This window comes from Ovis canadensis, chromosome 14 (assembly GCF_042477335.2).
Source record: "Ovis canadensis isolate MfBH-ARS-UI-01 breed Bighorn chromosome 14, ARS-UI_OviCan_v2, whole genome shotgun sequence".
In the NCBI taxonomy this organism is placed as follows: domain Eukaryota; kingdom Metazoa; phylum Chordata; class Mammalia; order Artiodactyla; family Bovidae; genus Ovis; species Ovis canadensis.
The window spans coordinates 17,553,256-17,569,808 of record NC_091258.1 but is presented as its reverse complement, the minus strand read 5'-3'; the positions used below and the strand labels follow the sequence as shown (position 1 = coordinate 17,569,808).

General features: G+C 46.8%; 1 long non-coding RNA gene across 1 annotated transcript; it reads left to right on the top strand.

Moving 5' to 3' along the window:
• Nucleotides 1-21: 21 nt before the first annotated feature.
• LOC138418365 (uncharacterized) lies at nt 22-5,716 on the top strand. Its single transcript, XR_011248517.1, has 3 exons — nt 22-341; nt 2,340-2,451; nt 5,448-5,716. It is a non-coding gene; the product is annotated as an uncharacterized lncRNA (long non-coding RNA).
• The last annotated feature ends 10,837 nt before the right edge of the window (nt 5,717-16,553 follow it).

The following is a 16,553-nucleotide window of genomic DNA, read 5'->3' as shown; positions in this document are numbered from 1 at the left end:
ATTTCTCCGGACCCAATGGAAGGCCTATTCCTCTCCGAAGCTCGCAGCTTAAGTCTTGATAGGTGGGACTCGCCAGAGTGGAGGAAACTTCATCCTCCGTTATCCTCCAGGAAAGGCAGGGGCAGGAAGGTGGAGTGGACACTGGACAGAGAGAAAATGCTTGACGGACAAGGGCCGCCCGCAATCGGAGTACCGTGCGCAGGCTGGCCAACTTAAGAATTCGGTTGCTAAGGCGAGAGGCGGGCCTCTCAGAGGCAGGAAGTTTCTGTGGGTGTCTGGGGATTCAGGCAGCCTAAGGGCTTGGCGGCCTCTGGAAAAAGGGAAGCTCATGGCGCAGAGGGGTGAGTTTGCAAAGGCAATGTGTAGGCTGACCAGGCCCTGCCCAAACGTGCGAAAGGCGGAGCTGACCTCACTTCCGAGGATGGGTCTCTGTGGGCGAGACTATGCAGGTTAGGAGCCCAGGCCTAACCGGGGCGCTTGTGGGCGTGCCTTTGGCAGGCTCCCGATTCCTCCTTGACTCCAGCAAGGCTTGATCATCACCTTCTTTGCTGGCTTTTTTCCAGCTTGGGCAGCTAACCATTCGCCCTCTGTTGTATGAGTTTCACCCTTTTGGTGGTCTTATGGCCACTTGGGAGGGCTTATGGACCGTTTCCAATAGTGACAGGATTTCAGAAGCATGCTTTCTGTCTTGACGGTTTGACTGAGGAGCCCCTATTCTTTCCAGATTGCCCGTGAGTGTGCACCAGGGAGAATGCATAGTGAAAGTCCCTCGTCTTCAGTGCTTAGTAGGGATCTTGTCAGAGCAATGATTTCTGGTCCATGAAGCTGCTTCCATCGGTGATCAGTCCCACGTGAGGCTCAGTGGAGGGTTGGTCCCTTAAGTTCCATCTGCTACAGTACACTAGCTCAATGACGTGTAGGCAGTTGTGCATTGAGGGGTGTGAACAATGGCTGGATTTCAGGCTGAAGTGACCTGAAGTCTTAAGTTAGGATTGTCTAAGAGAATACTCCTGAATTCTCTCAGAAGTCAGCCAATAGCTCCCTTTTTGTTCCAGGAAAGAAAAGATTTGAGGAGGGACATACACAGTGGTGGATTGCCCCAGGCTAAACTTCTCAGCTTCCTGAAGCCTGTCATATATAGCTGCTACAGCTGGAAGGAAGGGGAGCCACCCCTTAACAGTCTATACTAGTTGTTTTGAAAAGTAGGCAGGGGGTCATCCCCCAGAGCTTGAATTAACATCTCCCCAGACTCAGGCCTTGTCTCTCCTGGACATATAATTTGAAAGTTTAGGCTGAGGCTAACTTTGTTTTTATTGTTTCAAAGGCTGTCTGGTACTCGTTAGTCTAAGTAAGGGACTCAAGATCATGTCCCTTTAAAGCCTCCTAGAAGAGTTTTCCTCTGAGCCCATAGTTTGGGATTCAAATGTGACAGAACCCCGCCATTCTCAGGAAGACCCTCAGGTGCCTGTGGGTCTTGGGTGTTCTTAAGTCTGAATTGCCTGTTGGGCAAAAGATCCCACTGTCCTTAGGAAAGGAAAAAGCCTGGATAGGTGACTTGTTGCTGACATGTCTAGGCCTCTTTCTGGGAGACCTTATATCCAGAATTGGCCAAATAGTTCAGAGTTCTGATGGTGTTTTGTAGACTTTTCTCATATGTAGAGCTCGCTGTGCGGAGAAGGCAATGGCACCCCACTCCAGTACTCTTGCCTGGAAAATCCCATGAATGGAGAAGCCTGGTGGGCTGCAGTCCATGGGGTCGCTAAGAGTCAGACACGACTGAGCAACTTCACTTTCACTTTTCACTTTTATGCATTGGAGAAGGAAATGGCAACCCATTCCAGTATTCTTGCCTGGAGAATCCCAGGGACGGGGAAGCCTGGTGGGCTGCCATCTATGGGGTCGCACAGAGTTGGACATGACTGATGCGACTTAGCAGCAGCAGCAGAGCTTGCTGTGAGCAAACTGTCCACAAATTAGAGTAAGAATCCTTTGTCTAATATTAGGTTTCTAAGGTCCCTAGCCAAGGTTTCCCCAAAGTAGTGTTACCCAGTGAATTGGGTCCTGCTGTTCACTCCTTACAAAATCAATGCCCACAAATGTCGGTGGAGAGAAAAGATGCTTTGACTCAGAATGGCAGCAATCTGGGGAGAAGGTGGACTCAGCGTCCCCGGAAAGCCACTTCTGAAGATTCTCTTCAGCCCTGAAAGTTTTGAAAGGGAAACGGAAGTAATCTCAGTTCATCTCTGAGGTGGGGAGTGAGAGTCGTTGCCGTCCTCCACTGTGTGCAGGCTTGTGGACTCCTCATGATCTTCCCCTACATGTTACTCTTGTTCACACAGTGTGTTCAGGCTACTGAAGGCGAAGCTAGAGAAGCGATCTGGTCACCTGTTAACTACTTATTCTTCATGTCTACTGCTTTGATCCATGGAAAGAACCAACAAGTTAAGCAAGGTATTGTGAGATTACAAGATTTGAAAAGTGTGCTTGGGTTGGAGTTGAGAACATGGGAGTCCCTGGTTTAAAAGTGAATTACAATATAGCTTTGCTAAGGTGACGTGGACAGGGGCTTCCTCCTGAGGGCAGTTTCCTGCAAAGAGCTGCTTCCAGTAGGGAAATTCTTAAATCCTTGATGGAGGTCCGTCCAAGCACACTGTTGAACTACCTGTGTTTCTGGGTCCTGCCAGGTAAAAGCAAATAGTTCAGGGGAGAAAGAGCTCCATCTCCTTTTCTGGGGTTTCCATGAGCGCCATCTGTAGGCTCAAAGCATGCTCTGGTGGGTGGGCCCCTGATGTCAAGCTGTTCTGGCAAAAATGTTACTCGAGCTTTAAACTTGCAAAGGAGATTCTGTCCCCAAAGAGGGATTGAACACTCTGACATATCATAAGAAACTGTGTTTCAGGGTGGGGTCCCCTAGTTGACATTCTGGAAGTTGTAAGAACAAATGATTTTGTGCTTCTTCAGGGACTCCTGTAACTGGGGTGAATTGAGATGTTTTCTGTGTCGGTTTGGTGCTTACCACAGAATGTTGTGCCCGTATCTATTAGTAAGTTAATCAACTTGTTCCCCACTGTCAAAGGAGCCTGGAGCGCCTGTGGGGAAATTGGAATTGCGTGCATGCACGCATGCCTCTAGTTAAACGGAGCCCCCTAGATCTCTGCTTTTACTTTGAGTGATCCTCTCTTTCTACCATACAAGAGGCTCCTGGCCTTCTTGTATTGTTTTTGTTCCTATGTTTTTGGTTCAGTTTAGTTCAGTCGCTCAGTCATGTCCGACTCTTTATGACCCCATGAATCGCTACGCGCCAGGCCTCCCTGTCCATCACCGACTCCCGGAGTCTACTCAAACTCATGTCCATCGAGTCGGTGATGCCATCCAGCCATGTCATCCTCTGTCGTCCCCTTCTCCTCCTGCCCACAATCCCTCCCAGCATCAGGGTCTTTTCCAATGAGTCAACTCTTCGCATGAGGTGGCCAAAGTACTGGAGTTTCAGCTTTAGCATCAGTCCTTCCAAAGAAATCCCAGGGCTGATCTCCTTTAGAATGGACTGGTTGGATCTCCTTGTAGTCCAAGGGACTCTCAAGAGTCTTCAACACCACAGTTCAAAAGCATCAATTCTTCAGCACTCAGCTTTGTTCATAGTCCAACTCTCACATCCATACATGACCACAAGAAAAACCATAGCCTTGACTGGATGAACCTTAGTCAGCAAAGTAATGTCTCTACTTTTCAATATGCTGTCTAGGTTGGTCATAACTTTCCTTCCAAGGAGTAAGCGTCTTTTAATTTCATGGCTGCAGTCACCATCTGCAGTGATTTTGGAGCCCCCCAAAATAAAGTCTGACACTGTTTCCACTGTTTCCCCATCTATTTCCCATGAAGTGATGGGACCAGATGCCATGATCTTTGTTTTCTGAATGTTGAGCTTTAAGTCAACTTTTTCACTCTCCTCTTTCATTTTCTTCAAAAGGGTCTTTAGTTCCTCTTCACTTTCTGCTATAAGGGTGGTGTCATCTGCATATCTGAGGTTATTGATATTTCTCCGGGCAATCTTGATTCCAGCTTGTGCTTCTTCCAGCCCAGCGTTTCTCATGATATACTCTGCATAGAAGTTAAATAAGCAGGGTGACAATATACAGCCTTGACATACTCCTTTTCCTATTGGGAACCAGTCTATTGTTCCATGTCCAGTTCTAACTGTTGCTTCCTGACCTGCATATAGGTTTCTCAAGAGGCAGGTCACGTGGTCTTGTTATTCCCAACTCTTTCAGAATTTTCCCCAGTCTATTGTGATCCACAAAGTCAAAGGCTTTGGCATAGTCAATAAAGCAGAAATAGATGTTTTTCTGGAACTCTCTTGCTTTTTCGATGATCCAGCAGATACTGGCAATCCTGTGTTTTAGCCCAGGGCAATAACAACAGACTGGTTCCAAATAGGAAAAGGAGTACGTCAAGGCTGTATATTGTCACCCTGCTTATTTAACTTCTATGCAGAGTACATCATGAGAAACGCTGGACTGGAAGAAACACAAGCTGGAATCAAGATTGCTGGGAGAAATATCAGTAATCTCGCATATGTAGATGACACCACCCTTATGGCAGAAAGTGAAGAGGAACTAAAAAGCCTCTTGATGAAAGTGAAAATGGAGAGTGAAAAAGTTGGCTTAAAGCTCAACATTCAGAAAATGAAGATCATGGCATCTGGTCCCATCACTTCATGGGAAATAGATGGGGAAACAGTGGAAACAGTGGCAGACTTTATTTTGGGGCTCCAAAATCACTGCAGATGGTGATTGTAGCCATGACATTAAAAGACGCTTACTCCTTGGAAGAAAAGTTATGACTCAACCTAGGTAGCATATTCAAAAGCAGAGACATTACTTTGCTGACTAAGGTTCGTCCAGTCAAGGCTATGGTTTTTCTTGTGGTCATGTATGGATGTGAGAGTTGGACTGTGAAGAAGGCTGAGTGCCGAAGAATTGATGTTTTTAACTGTGGTGTTGGAGAAGACTCTTGAGAGTCCCTTGGACTGCAAGGAGATCCAACCAGTCCATTCTAAAGGAGATCAGCCCTGGGATTTCTTTGGAAGGACTGATGCTAAAGCTGAAACTCCAGTACTTTGGCCACCTCATGCGAAGAGTTGACTCATTGGAAAAGACCCTGATGCTGGGAGGGATTGTGGGCAGGAGGAGAAGGGGATGACAGAGGATGAGATGGCTGGATGGCATCACCGACTCGATGGACATGAGCCTGAGTGAACTCCCGGGAGATGGTGATGGACAGGGAGGCCCGGTGTGCTGCGATTCTTGGGGTCACAAAGGGTCGGACATGACTGAGCGACTGAACTGAACTGAACTGAATCTTTTTTCCAGTGTCCTTCCTCCTTACAGTAAGCGCATCGTTCCTTCCCCAGTGGTGACTTACCTCTCTTCGGGTTATGTGCTTTCCAGGAATCCAACGCTGCTGCCAGGAAAGTGGTGTTCCACTTTGCGTCTTTCTTCTGTCATTGTTCCCTGCTGTTGAACATGTTAAAAGCAACATCTACCAATTGAGACGTGTTCATTCCAAATGCACCATCTGAATTTTGTAATTTTCTTGTTATATCTGGGATAGTTTGTTCAATGAAGGTCATATTTACTGTCCTGATATTCTCGGGGGCCTCAGGGTCTGTGTTCCTATAGCGCCTATGAGCTGGATAAATTCTTTGACTTTGCATGCATATGTGCGTGTGTTGTGTGTATGCTCAGTCGTGTCTGACTTTTTGCTACCCCGTGGGCTGTAGCCCACCAGAATCCTCTGGTCATGAGATTTCCCAGGTAAGAATACTGGAGTGGGTTGCCTTCCCTCCTCCAGAGGATCTTCCCAATCCAGGGATCGAATCTGCATCTCCTGTGTCTCCTGCATTGCAGGCGGATTCTTTACCCATTGAGCCATAACTCTGATGGAGCCTCATTAAGTTTTTGTTGTATCTCCTGAATTTTGTTTAAGCTCTTTTGCCTAGCACCTGCTAAGATACACTTTCTATAATGCTCTAGGTGTGTTATGCCACCATTATTAGGATCCTAGTTAGGCTCAGCAATTCTGTTGTGTTGTACTCAGTCATGTCTGATTCTTTTGGACCCGATGTACTGTAGCCCACCAGGCTCCTTTATCTATAGAATTTTCCAGGCACGGCCTGGAGTGGGTTTCCAGTTCCTCTTTCAGGGGGCTTCTGACCCAGAGGTTGAACCCGAGTCTCCAACAGTGGCAGGTGGACTCAACCAGTGAGCCATCTGGAAAGCCCCTAGGCTCAGCAATAGAAACTGCCAGATTTGCTTCTGAAGATCCATCTTCAGAAGCACACTAGATGGAGCTGGCATGCTTCCTCTATGAAAAGTGAAAGTGAAGTCGCCCAGTAGTATCCAACTCTTTGTGACCCCAGGACTGTAGCCTGCCAGGCTCCTCAGTCCATGGAATTTTCCAGTTCTAATGAAAACTGGATTTGTTTGAATCAGTTCTAATGAGGTGGATGAAACTGGAGCCTATTATACAGAGTGAAGTAAGTCAGAAAGAACAACACCAATACAATATATTAATGCATATATATGGAATTTAGAAAGATGGTAACGATGACCCTATATGTGAGACAGCAAAAGAGACACAGATGTAAGGAACAGTCTTTTGGACTCTGTGGGAGAAGGCGAGCATGGGATGCTTTGAGAGAATAGCATTGAAACATGTATATTACCATATGTGAAACAGGTCATCAGTCCAGGTTCAATGCATGAGACAGGGTGCTCAGGGCTGGTGCACTGGGATGACCCTGAGGGATGGGATGGAGAGGGAGGTGGGAGGGGGGTTCAGGAACGGGAACACAGGTACACCCATGGCTGATTCATGTCAATGTATGGCAAAAACCACCACAATATTGTAACGTAATTAGCCTCCAATTAAAATAAAAGAAAAAAAAAGAGTACTGGATTGAGTTGTCATTTCCTTCTTCAGGGGATCTTTTCTGCCTTTACATTGCAGGCAGATGCTTCACTGTCTGAGCCACCAGGGAAGCCTTCCTCTGTAGCCTTGTCAAAAGCCATCCTTCATTTATCCACTCTCCATTTATCCTCCATTTATCACTGAGGAATTGATGCTTTTGAACTGTGGTGTTGGAGAAGACTCTTAAAAGTCCCTTGACTGCAAGGAGATCCAACCAGTCCATCCTAAAGGGGATCAGCTGGATGTTCATTGGAAGGACTGATGCTGAAGCTTAACTCCAATACTTTGGCCACTTGCTGTGAAGAACTGACTCTTTGGAAAAGACCCTGATGCTGGGAAAGATTGAAGGCAGGAGAGGGGGATGACAGAGGAGGAGATGATGGACTTGAGTTTCAGCAAGCTTCAGGAGTTGGTGATGGATAGGGAAGCCTGGTGTACTGCAGTGCATGGGGTTGCAAAGAGTTGGACACCACTGAGCGACTGAACCATTTAACTATTTGTCCCCGGTAAGCATCCTACCCCTGGAGCAGGGAATAACAACGCAGTCCAGTATTTTTGCCAGGAGAATTCCAAGGACAGAGTAGTCTGGCGGGTTACAATCCATAGGGTCGTAGGGTTGCAAAGAGTCAGATAAGACTGAGAGACTAATACACACAAGCTTTCTATTCAAGAAAGTATGAATGTTCACCCATTGGGAGGTTGAGTGGCAAAGACAGAAATAACACGTTCAGCCATGCAGAGTCTGCTCAGTAAGGAAGGCTATGGTCTCTCCAGTTAAGCACATCTTAAGAGAATGGATTGTGCATTCATAGAAACCCAGCTGGTTGGCCATTTGGAGTAACGCTTCCCATGGAATAGCAGCACAAGGGAAACTGCCCAGCTCCAAGCTCATTCTCTTTTCCGCACGATAGGCCAATACATCAGGAGCCAGGTGTTGGGGCATGGAATAAGGACTTTGTTCATAATGCTGGGATTCTAAGAAGATGGTGAGCCAGTGTCCTAGAAAAGCATCTTACCAGGGCCTGGAAGCTAGTTTCTTTTAGAGAACAAAGAAAGGGGAGGTGAGGATGAAAAGACCATGAGTTGTTGCAAAGATGTGGCTTCAGCCAGACTGTGGGAGGGGATGTGTTAATTTTTTATTTCCTGTAGCTATTCACAGGTGGGCTGGTTCAGGATGTTTCCTGAGAGCTTAACAAAGGTCTTTTAGTTTAACATTCAGGCATGGGGCCACAGGGTTGGAGATAGGCCATTATGAATATTTTCGGCAATAGGCAACATTCCTTTAGTGACTACCTTGTAAAAACAGTAGAAAGCAAAGGTTAAAAGAAACAAGGTTTCCCCAGGGGTCCAGTGGCTAAGACTCCATCTACCAATGCAGGGGACAGTTCGATCCCTGGCCAGGGGAAGATGACACACGCCTCAGGGCAACTAATCCCTGCACCACAGCTACTGCAACCCGTGTGCCTAGAGTCTGTGCTCTGCAACGAGAAGCCACGGCAATGAGACGCCTGTGCACGGCAAGGAAGAGTAGCCCCTGCTTGCTGCAGCTAGAGAAAGCCTGTGTGCAGCAACAAAACATGAGTGCAGCCAAAAGTAAATTTTTTTTTTTTAAAGCAAAGAAACAAATGTAATTTGAAGTCATATTCATTCTTCCTTTCTTCCCTGTAATAAGTCCTGGTATAAAGTAGGGCACGTGAGATAAAGCCAGGCTCCTGGCGAAAAGCAGGGTCAGAATGTTTTAGCCAGAATAGGAGAGAGGAAGCCAGATCACTGGCCGAAAAGTCCGAAAACCTGAGATCAGGCCAGTTAGGGGAAGTGCCCTGAAGCAGGGTCAGGTGAGGTAAAGCAAGGTCTGCAGATGTAAAGCTGGAAATTGGTATAGACAAAGGTAAAGCTGGGCCAAGTAATGTAAAGACGGGAAATGATGTAAATGAAGCCTCAACAGTGCCATAAAGCATTGAAGAGTGACGTGAACCCTGGGAAAGGTCAGGTGCCATAAGCGCAGCAAGATGACTTAAAGCAGGTCTACGTGAGCTAAATGCCAGGAAACTGAGGTGAAAAGCCTTGGGACCATCACAGTTCCAGGTGTGTTCCATAAAGCCCGGCATGTGGCTGTTCAGCCTGAGGTGTGAACCAAAGATGGGAACGTGAAGTAAAGCTGGAGGCACCTGAAATAAAGCTAGAACCCTGAGGTAAGGGCTGGGTGTGTGATGCAAAGTCGGTCACCTGACCTAAAGCCGGGAGATAAACGTTCAGCCAGACTCTTCAGTCAGAAGGTAAACATCATTGATTTCATTCTAGGATCTGGCTCCATTCTCTTGGATGCCGTGCCTTGTGGAAACTTGTTAAAGCCTCTAGGATCTCTGCGTCACCCGCATAATAATGGTACAGTGTTGGTGGCAATGCCAGCAAGGTCGCTGATGAAACACACTTCATGAGTTCTGCATTAGAAAGATATATCCTTCAGTGCTTCCTCCCACTTGCAGCTCCACAACCCTCTATCCCCCCATCCACCCCCGTCTCCTGGTTCTGTTGAAATAGCAAGACTCCTCTCTTCCCACAGAAGCCGCTCTGTCCCATTTCATGCCTTTCTTCTCCTAGATGATCAAAAGCTTTGGGAGGACATTTACTATCTTCTAATTAGCTGCGTCTTTGATTGTGCCAACAGCCGTGAGGCCAGAGCCCCAAGCAAGTACATCCTCACGTGGGCTTTGGGACCCGTGCCGATCTCCTTGTCCTGCACAGCTCTCTCTAGCTGGGGCCCATCATGGGTCTGGTCACACGGGACCTCCCATGTAGGGTCTAATGCCCTCTGTGTTGTCCCCAGGACCCTGAGCTGCAGAACTAGGAGTCCTAGGGGATTCTTTACCTGCCTGAGCGTCCTCTGAGCTGCTAGAGCTGGCCTCTATGAATTACAGTGTGTCCTTTTACAGAGAGAGGCATCTGGACTCGTTCTGGCTCTAATAGTGTGCCGTGTGCTTCCCCAAAGTTAGAGCAAGTTATCTGAATCTTTGTACTTGGGCTCTGGTGGTGGCTGAGACGGTAAAGAATCTGCTTGCAGGAGACCCGGGTTCAATCCCTGGGCGGGGAAGATCCCCTAGAGGCTACCCTCCAGGAAATGGCTACCCACTCCAGTTTTCTTGCCACGTGGATTCCTGAATGGTGCTGCTTTTTGAGCAATATCAGGCTTCCTAGTAGACCGGAGGGAGGATAAAACTGCATCATGAGCAGCCCCAAAGCAGAGCCTGTGGCTCCAGGACTGTGGCTTGCTTTCCCTCCGTGTTCCCTGCTGATTCTCCTTCCCTCCGTGTTCCCTGCTGATTCTCCTTCCCTCCGTGTTCCCTGCTGATTCTCCTTCCCTCCGTGTTCCCTGCTGATTCTCCTTCCCTCCGTGTTCCCTGCTGATTCTCCTTCCCTCCGTGTTCCCTGCTGATTCTCCTTCCCTCCGTGTTCCCTGCTGATTCTCTGTGGTCCTTGTTCTCCACGTCTCTCCTTCCCGCCTTCGCTCCCTGACCCTGTGCTCCTTCCTCCTCCTCAATGCCTGTTCCTGTTCCCACTCTGCTTTCTGATCCCACTGCCCTTCTCTGTGTGATCTGTTGTCTGTTTTTTCTCCCCTTTCTCTTCCGCCTCACTCTCATCCTGTCTCCATCTCTCTGTTCTGTGACTTCACCAAGAACCAAGACTCTGTTTCCTCTTCTCAAATATTTGATTCGCTTTGTTTCTCTGTTTGGGGTAGCCTCCTATAATGGAGAGCAGAGACTTTGTTGTCTTTTGAACTTCAGAGATAGATTTCCAAAACAGACACGGGTTGCTGCTTCCCTGAATTCCTGTCCCGTGAAGAAGCCCCATTTGTCTGAAAACATTAAGTTCAGTCACTTATCCATGACCAGCTCCTGCTGCCCTCTCTACCTGGTCACTGTCAATGAAACTACAAAGTGAGAGCCTCCTGCCTGTCACTCCACATCACCTGACTAGTGAGTTGTCCTCGTCTCTAGGCTCATGAGGGCTTCTGTGGTGGCTCAGATGATAAAGAATCTGCCTTCAGTGCAGCAGATCTGGGCTCGATGCCTGGGTCAGGAAGATCTCCTGCAGAAGGGAATGGCAACCCACTCCAGTATTCTTGCCTAGAGAATCCCAGGGGCAGAGGAGCCTAGCAGACTACAGTCCATGGGGTTTCCAAGTCTTACATGGCTGAGCAAGTATGAGACATAAAACACACACACATATGCACTCTCACACTCACTCATATAACTCCCCAAGACCATCAACACTCCCAAACACCTTAGGACTCCCAGGCTCACCAGCCATCCCAGACAGATTCTTGCTAATCCCATCACTCCTCCTCAAAGCCCTCAAAGCTCATCAAGCACATGAATTCCTATCTGCATTTGGGCACTTCTTTTGTTACAGTTCATGGAGTTGTATGCTTACAATGTTCACAAATCAGTATGATAGAGTAAATAAGTACCCCGATTGTCATCTCCCCTCCCCATCTTCATTCCACTTACTTTACTGTTTGGATTCTTCCTCACCCACAAGTCAGACTCCTGGCCCTGTTTTTTCCTCAGTCTCAAGTACAGTCTGTGTCTCTACCCATATAAAACCTCACCAGATGCAGAATGCACTGGGGTAAGAAGACTTCTTACGTCTTGTGAACCTCTCTTTAAGACTGTGGAACCCAGGAATCGTCTACGAGAGGGAGACAGGGGGAATGTCTGGCCTGTTTGGAGTGTTGAGTGTTATGTTTGACTGTTAAATCCCACAAGGTCTTAGCCACATACCGGAGATGGTCTTGGAATGTGAGTGTGTGAATAGTAGGGTTGTGCCTCATAGATGCCTTTGGCAGCTTGACCCTTTTTCTCTGATGGGCCTGTAAGCTTGGCTCCCCATCCAAGTCAGGGGCAGGGCTATGGCTTGTGGAGTAATGGGCAAGTCTGTAGAGAAGGGCATGACGCATGGGGAGAATGCCCTGTGTTGCCTATTTCCTCCTCCTGTCTAGAGTCTGGCTTTCCTCTGAATGGCCCAACTTCCCTCTTCCTGGTTTCCGGTTCTCAGAGCACCTCTGTGGGGACCACACTGCTCAAAACAGGAAGCGCTCACACTGGGAGTTCAGGAGTAATACTGGCAGACTAGAGGAGCTAGGCTGCCAGGCCCTGTCTCCTCCAAAACACCCTGGGGACTGTGAGAGGCCCAGGGGTGTGCCTGATCAAATGGATTTAATTCTGAAGAGAGTGATCAACCTGCTGTGTACAGAGAAGGGCTTTGGGAATGGTAATGACCTGGGGTCACGGCCCAGGAGGAAAGCCCTGGAGGAGAACAGGGCCACCAGTGCCTGACCTGCTTGTGTTCTCCAGCCAAATGCTTGCTTGTTCCTGAGCCTTCCTATGGGAAGAAGCTAATGGTCTGGTTACGACCAGTGTGTGTCCAGAATTTATGAAGACGTGGTAACTGCTTTCTGACCCCTAATTGCCTGCTCGCTAAGTCCTGTTATGCCCAAGTCGCGAAATCTCCCAATGACCACCAGGGAGCCGGTATCCAATGCAAAAGCAAGAGAGTTTTTATTACCAAGCTCGAGCTGGGGCTCCCACTGTTACCGACGCAGCGGCTAAGGAGAGGAGCCCCGAGTTTTGGGTTACACTGCTTATATAAGGAATATGCAGGTGAAAGGGTAACAAAGGGGGTGTTCAGGCTGAAGGACTACTGATTGGTTACCCTCTTCTATAGGGTTGTGTGTGGATTTCTGATTGTTTTTTTTACTTCCACGGTAAATCATTACTTCCAAGGTAAATCACAAAGGTAAATCATTACTTCCAAGGTAAATCACAAAGGTAAATCATTACTTCCAAGGTAAATCACAAATTCTTGAACTTAAAGTCAGGAGGTTTAACCTAAGGGCTGATTGGCTCGTGCACAGTGGGACAAGTTTAGGCAATATCCAAAGTCTAAGTCTGTTTGCCCGGTACCTTTGCAAAATGGAGCTCTTTTACAAGATGGAGTAGCTTAGGCTCTTCAGTCCTTGATTCCACCTGCACGTCTCCTTGCTGGACTTGTGCTCTCCTGTGACTTCTGCACATAGGGTCTTCAGGGTCAGGGGGACCTTTAGGAAGCCAGCAAGCCATAGTGCAGACCAGATGAGCTAGTCAGGGCCTCAGAGGCTTAGATAAGAGGAAACTTGCTTCTCTCCCCATCCGATGACGAGGCGTGGACTGGCCTTGCTAATGGCTCAGGTATGGCCAGCCCTGTAGTTTGGGGTAGGAGTCATGAGTATTAAGCCTTGACTTGTGCTTGACCTTCCGATGAGGGCCTGACAGCTCTTGGTCATTCTTAGGATGAAAATGAAGCCGTTAATGTTGCAGATAATTGGCCCAGTGGAGGACCTGAGAGTTTCATAACTGACCTTAGATCTTTGTGTGACCTTCCACAAGATCTAGCCAGGCCCTTGCCAAGACCTAATGTGTGGCTGCATCAGTAGCTGAGTCCCTTCCATGAAACTGGATGGTTCATGAATTCAACATTTAAACAAATGAACTTATCCCACCTCCATGCCCCCACTAAAATACAAGGGCTTTAAAAAACAGCTCTGAGTGAATGGGTTTGGGTGAATTCCTGGAGCAGAACAAACTCTCTTGAAATAGTTAGACTCCAGGCTCCCACAAATTCCCTGTACTAATCACCTGTTCCTGCTTTAACAATTTACCACAAATTTCGTAGCTTAAAACAATACAGAGTTGTCTTATTACAGTTCTGTAGGTTAGAAATTCAACATGGATTTCATTCATCAGGCTAGAAATCAAGATATCATTTGGTGTTCTTTTCTGGAGGTTTTGGAGGAGACCCTGTTTTCTTGTTTGTTTTTTTTTCTAGCTTCTGTGATCTTCCTATAACCCTTTCGCCACGATCCCCTGCCTTCAGCTCCACAGCTGGCAGTGTTTCATCTCCCTGACTACTACTTTGTAGCCACATTGACTTTTCTGACTGAGAACCAGGAAAGGTTCTCTACTTTTCAAGATCTACACAATTAAATTGGGCCTTCAGAGATAATCCAGAAGAACCTCCCCAACTCAGTCTCACTAAATTTAATCACACCAACAAAGCCAGCCCCTTTTGCTATGTAAGGTAACATATTCACAGACTCCAGGGGTTAGAACATGGACATCTTTGTGGGGAGCATTATTCTGCCCACCTGCTATCGACTGAATTATAACAGACACCCAAATCTGTCTGTCGAAGCCTTAACCCCCAGCATGATGGTATTTGGAGATGGGGGCCTTTGGGAGGTAATTAGGTTTAGACAGCTGTAAGGATGGGTCTTCCTGATGGAATTAGTGGCCTCATAGGAGGATACCAGAGAGCTTGCTCTCTCTCCACCATGTGAGAAGACAGAAAGAAAGGCAGTGGTCTGCAAGCCAGGAAGTGAGTCCTCACCAGAAACCAAATCCGCCATCGCCTTGATTTTGGACTCCCCAGACTGCATCACTGTGAGAAATAAATGCCTGCTGTTTAAGCCACCCAGTCTGTGCTGTTTCATTATAGCTCCTCGAGCCATCTAAGACATTCCATACTCTTCAAGCCCATGCCTCAGTCCTGTTTTTTTTTTTTTTTTAATTACAGATGATCAAGACAAGTGAAAGACAAGACAAGTGAAAGACTATTTCATTTCCTTTGTGTGACTTTCAAGGAGGCTGACTGTTTATATCCAGAAGTGGACAGTGCAGGAGAAACTGAACTTCTCAGGAGGCACTTGCCCTCGCTCCTCATCTAGGGTAAGCTGACCGTTGTCCAGACTCCTGCTGCTAACCCTTGGAATGCCTCAAAATTGTTCCCCACCCATCTTCTCAGGACCAAAGGTCCCCCTCCCTGCACATGATTCTTAATGAGCCTCCCAGGACTGATCAGCCACGTCCCTTCTAAACCTGCCCCAAGGTGCCCTGAGCCTCTGGAACAGACTACCTGGAAACCACAGTGTGTTCTTTCCTGTGGGTATCTGCACACACCAAGGTGGCTCCAGGATATGACTTATGTTCCCACAAACCTTTCTGAATCATAAGGAATTAAGACTGAATATATGCAGCAGGAATTTCTGGGAAAGAGTTCTAGCTGGGAGCAGCAACAAGTCACACTATGGGTCATCAAGAGAGATTGTGACTATGCTAGTTTTTTGATTTACTTATTTTTAATCTATTTATTTTAAATTGCAGGATAATTGCTTTCCAACATTGTGTTGGTTTCTGCCACACATCAGCATAAATCAGCCACAGATATACATATGTCCGCTCCTGTGCTATGCTATTTTAGACTGTGTCATGGATGTGTTGAATATTACATGACATGGTTTTATTTATTTTACTGTGCTGAATTTGCTTTATTTTTTCCTTCCAATTGTATTGAGATATAATTGATGCATAGCACAGTATAAAGGCTTCCCAGGTGGTGCTAGTGGTAAAGAATCTGCCTGCCAGTGCAGGAGATGCCTGAGATGAGGGTTTAATCCCTGGGTCAGGAAGATCCCCTGGAGGAGGAAATGGCAATCCACTCCAGTATTGTTGCCTGGAGAATCCCATGGACAGAGGAGCCTGGTGGGATACGGTCCATAGGGTCGCAAATAGTCAGACATGACTGAAGTGACTTAGCACACATGCACAGCATAAGTTTAAGAGGTATAGCATAATGATTTGACTTACATGCATCATGAAGTGATTACCCCAATAACTTTAGTAAACATCCATCATTTCATATAGACACAATTAAAGAAATAGAAAAAGAATTTCCCTTGTGATGAGAATTCTTAAGGTTTACTCTTGCAACAACCTTAATATATAACATATATAAACACTGTATTTAATAGTGTGCTGGGGTCCAGCCCCAGTGGATCCAGGGTAATTCAAAGGGGAGACAGAATCGGCGTCCTAGGAAAAAACTTATTTAATTACAGATATATAGAGAGATTAAAAACAGATAGTGTAGTAGGAAAATTAGTGGAGAAAAAGAGGCTGAATAACTTGCTTTACATGGAATACCAATCACCACCTACGTAGGCCACAGGTGTTTTTCCATTCTGCCAAAGGAGAGGAGGCACTGAGGCCTCCCTGGTCTGATCTTAGAAGCCCAGGCAGAATTAGCAGGCTTGGTGAGTACCCACATACCAGATGGGAATTCAGCCAGAAGGGGAAAGAATGACATGGGGGAATCAGTCTTTCCAGAAACTGATACCATTTCTTTATTTTTCAGGTTTGCTTATATACTTTTTGTTATACATAGGGATGAATGGAAATTTTAAAGTCACGTGGGGGTCAGCAGTCCTGACCTTTATCAAAATCAGGTGCTTCACATAAATGTATACAAAAAGGTCTTATGGGTTTTACATCATCTTCTGGCCATGAGGCCTGCTGACATTTTATGATCCTTTCTTTCTGATAACCAAGAAACTTATTTTTTCCCAAGGGTGTTTTTTCTTAAACCAGGCACCACCCTCTGAAGGTACCAGATAAAGTTGCATTCTTATAGGGGGAGGGTGTAGTAGGTTACAACTAAGAAAGGAATTTACTTAGCCTAAAGTTTTACATGATTGCTCTTAAAGGTTAATA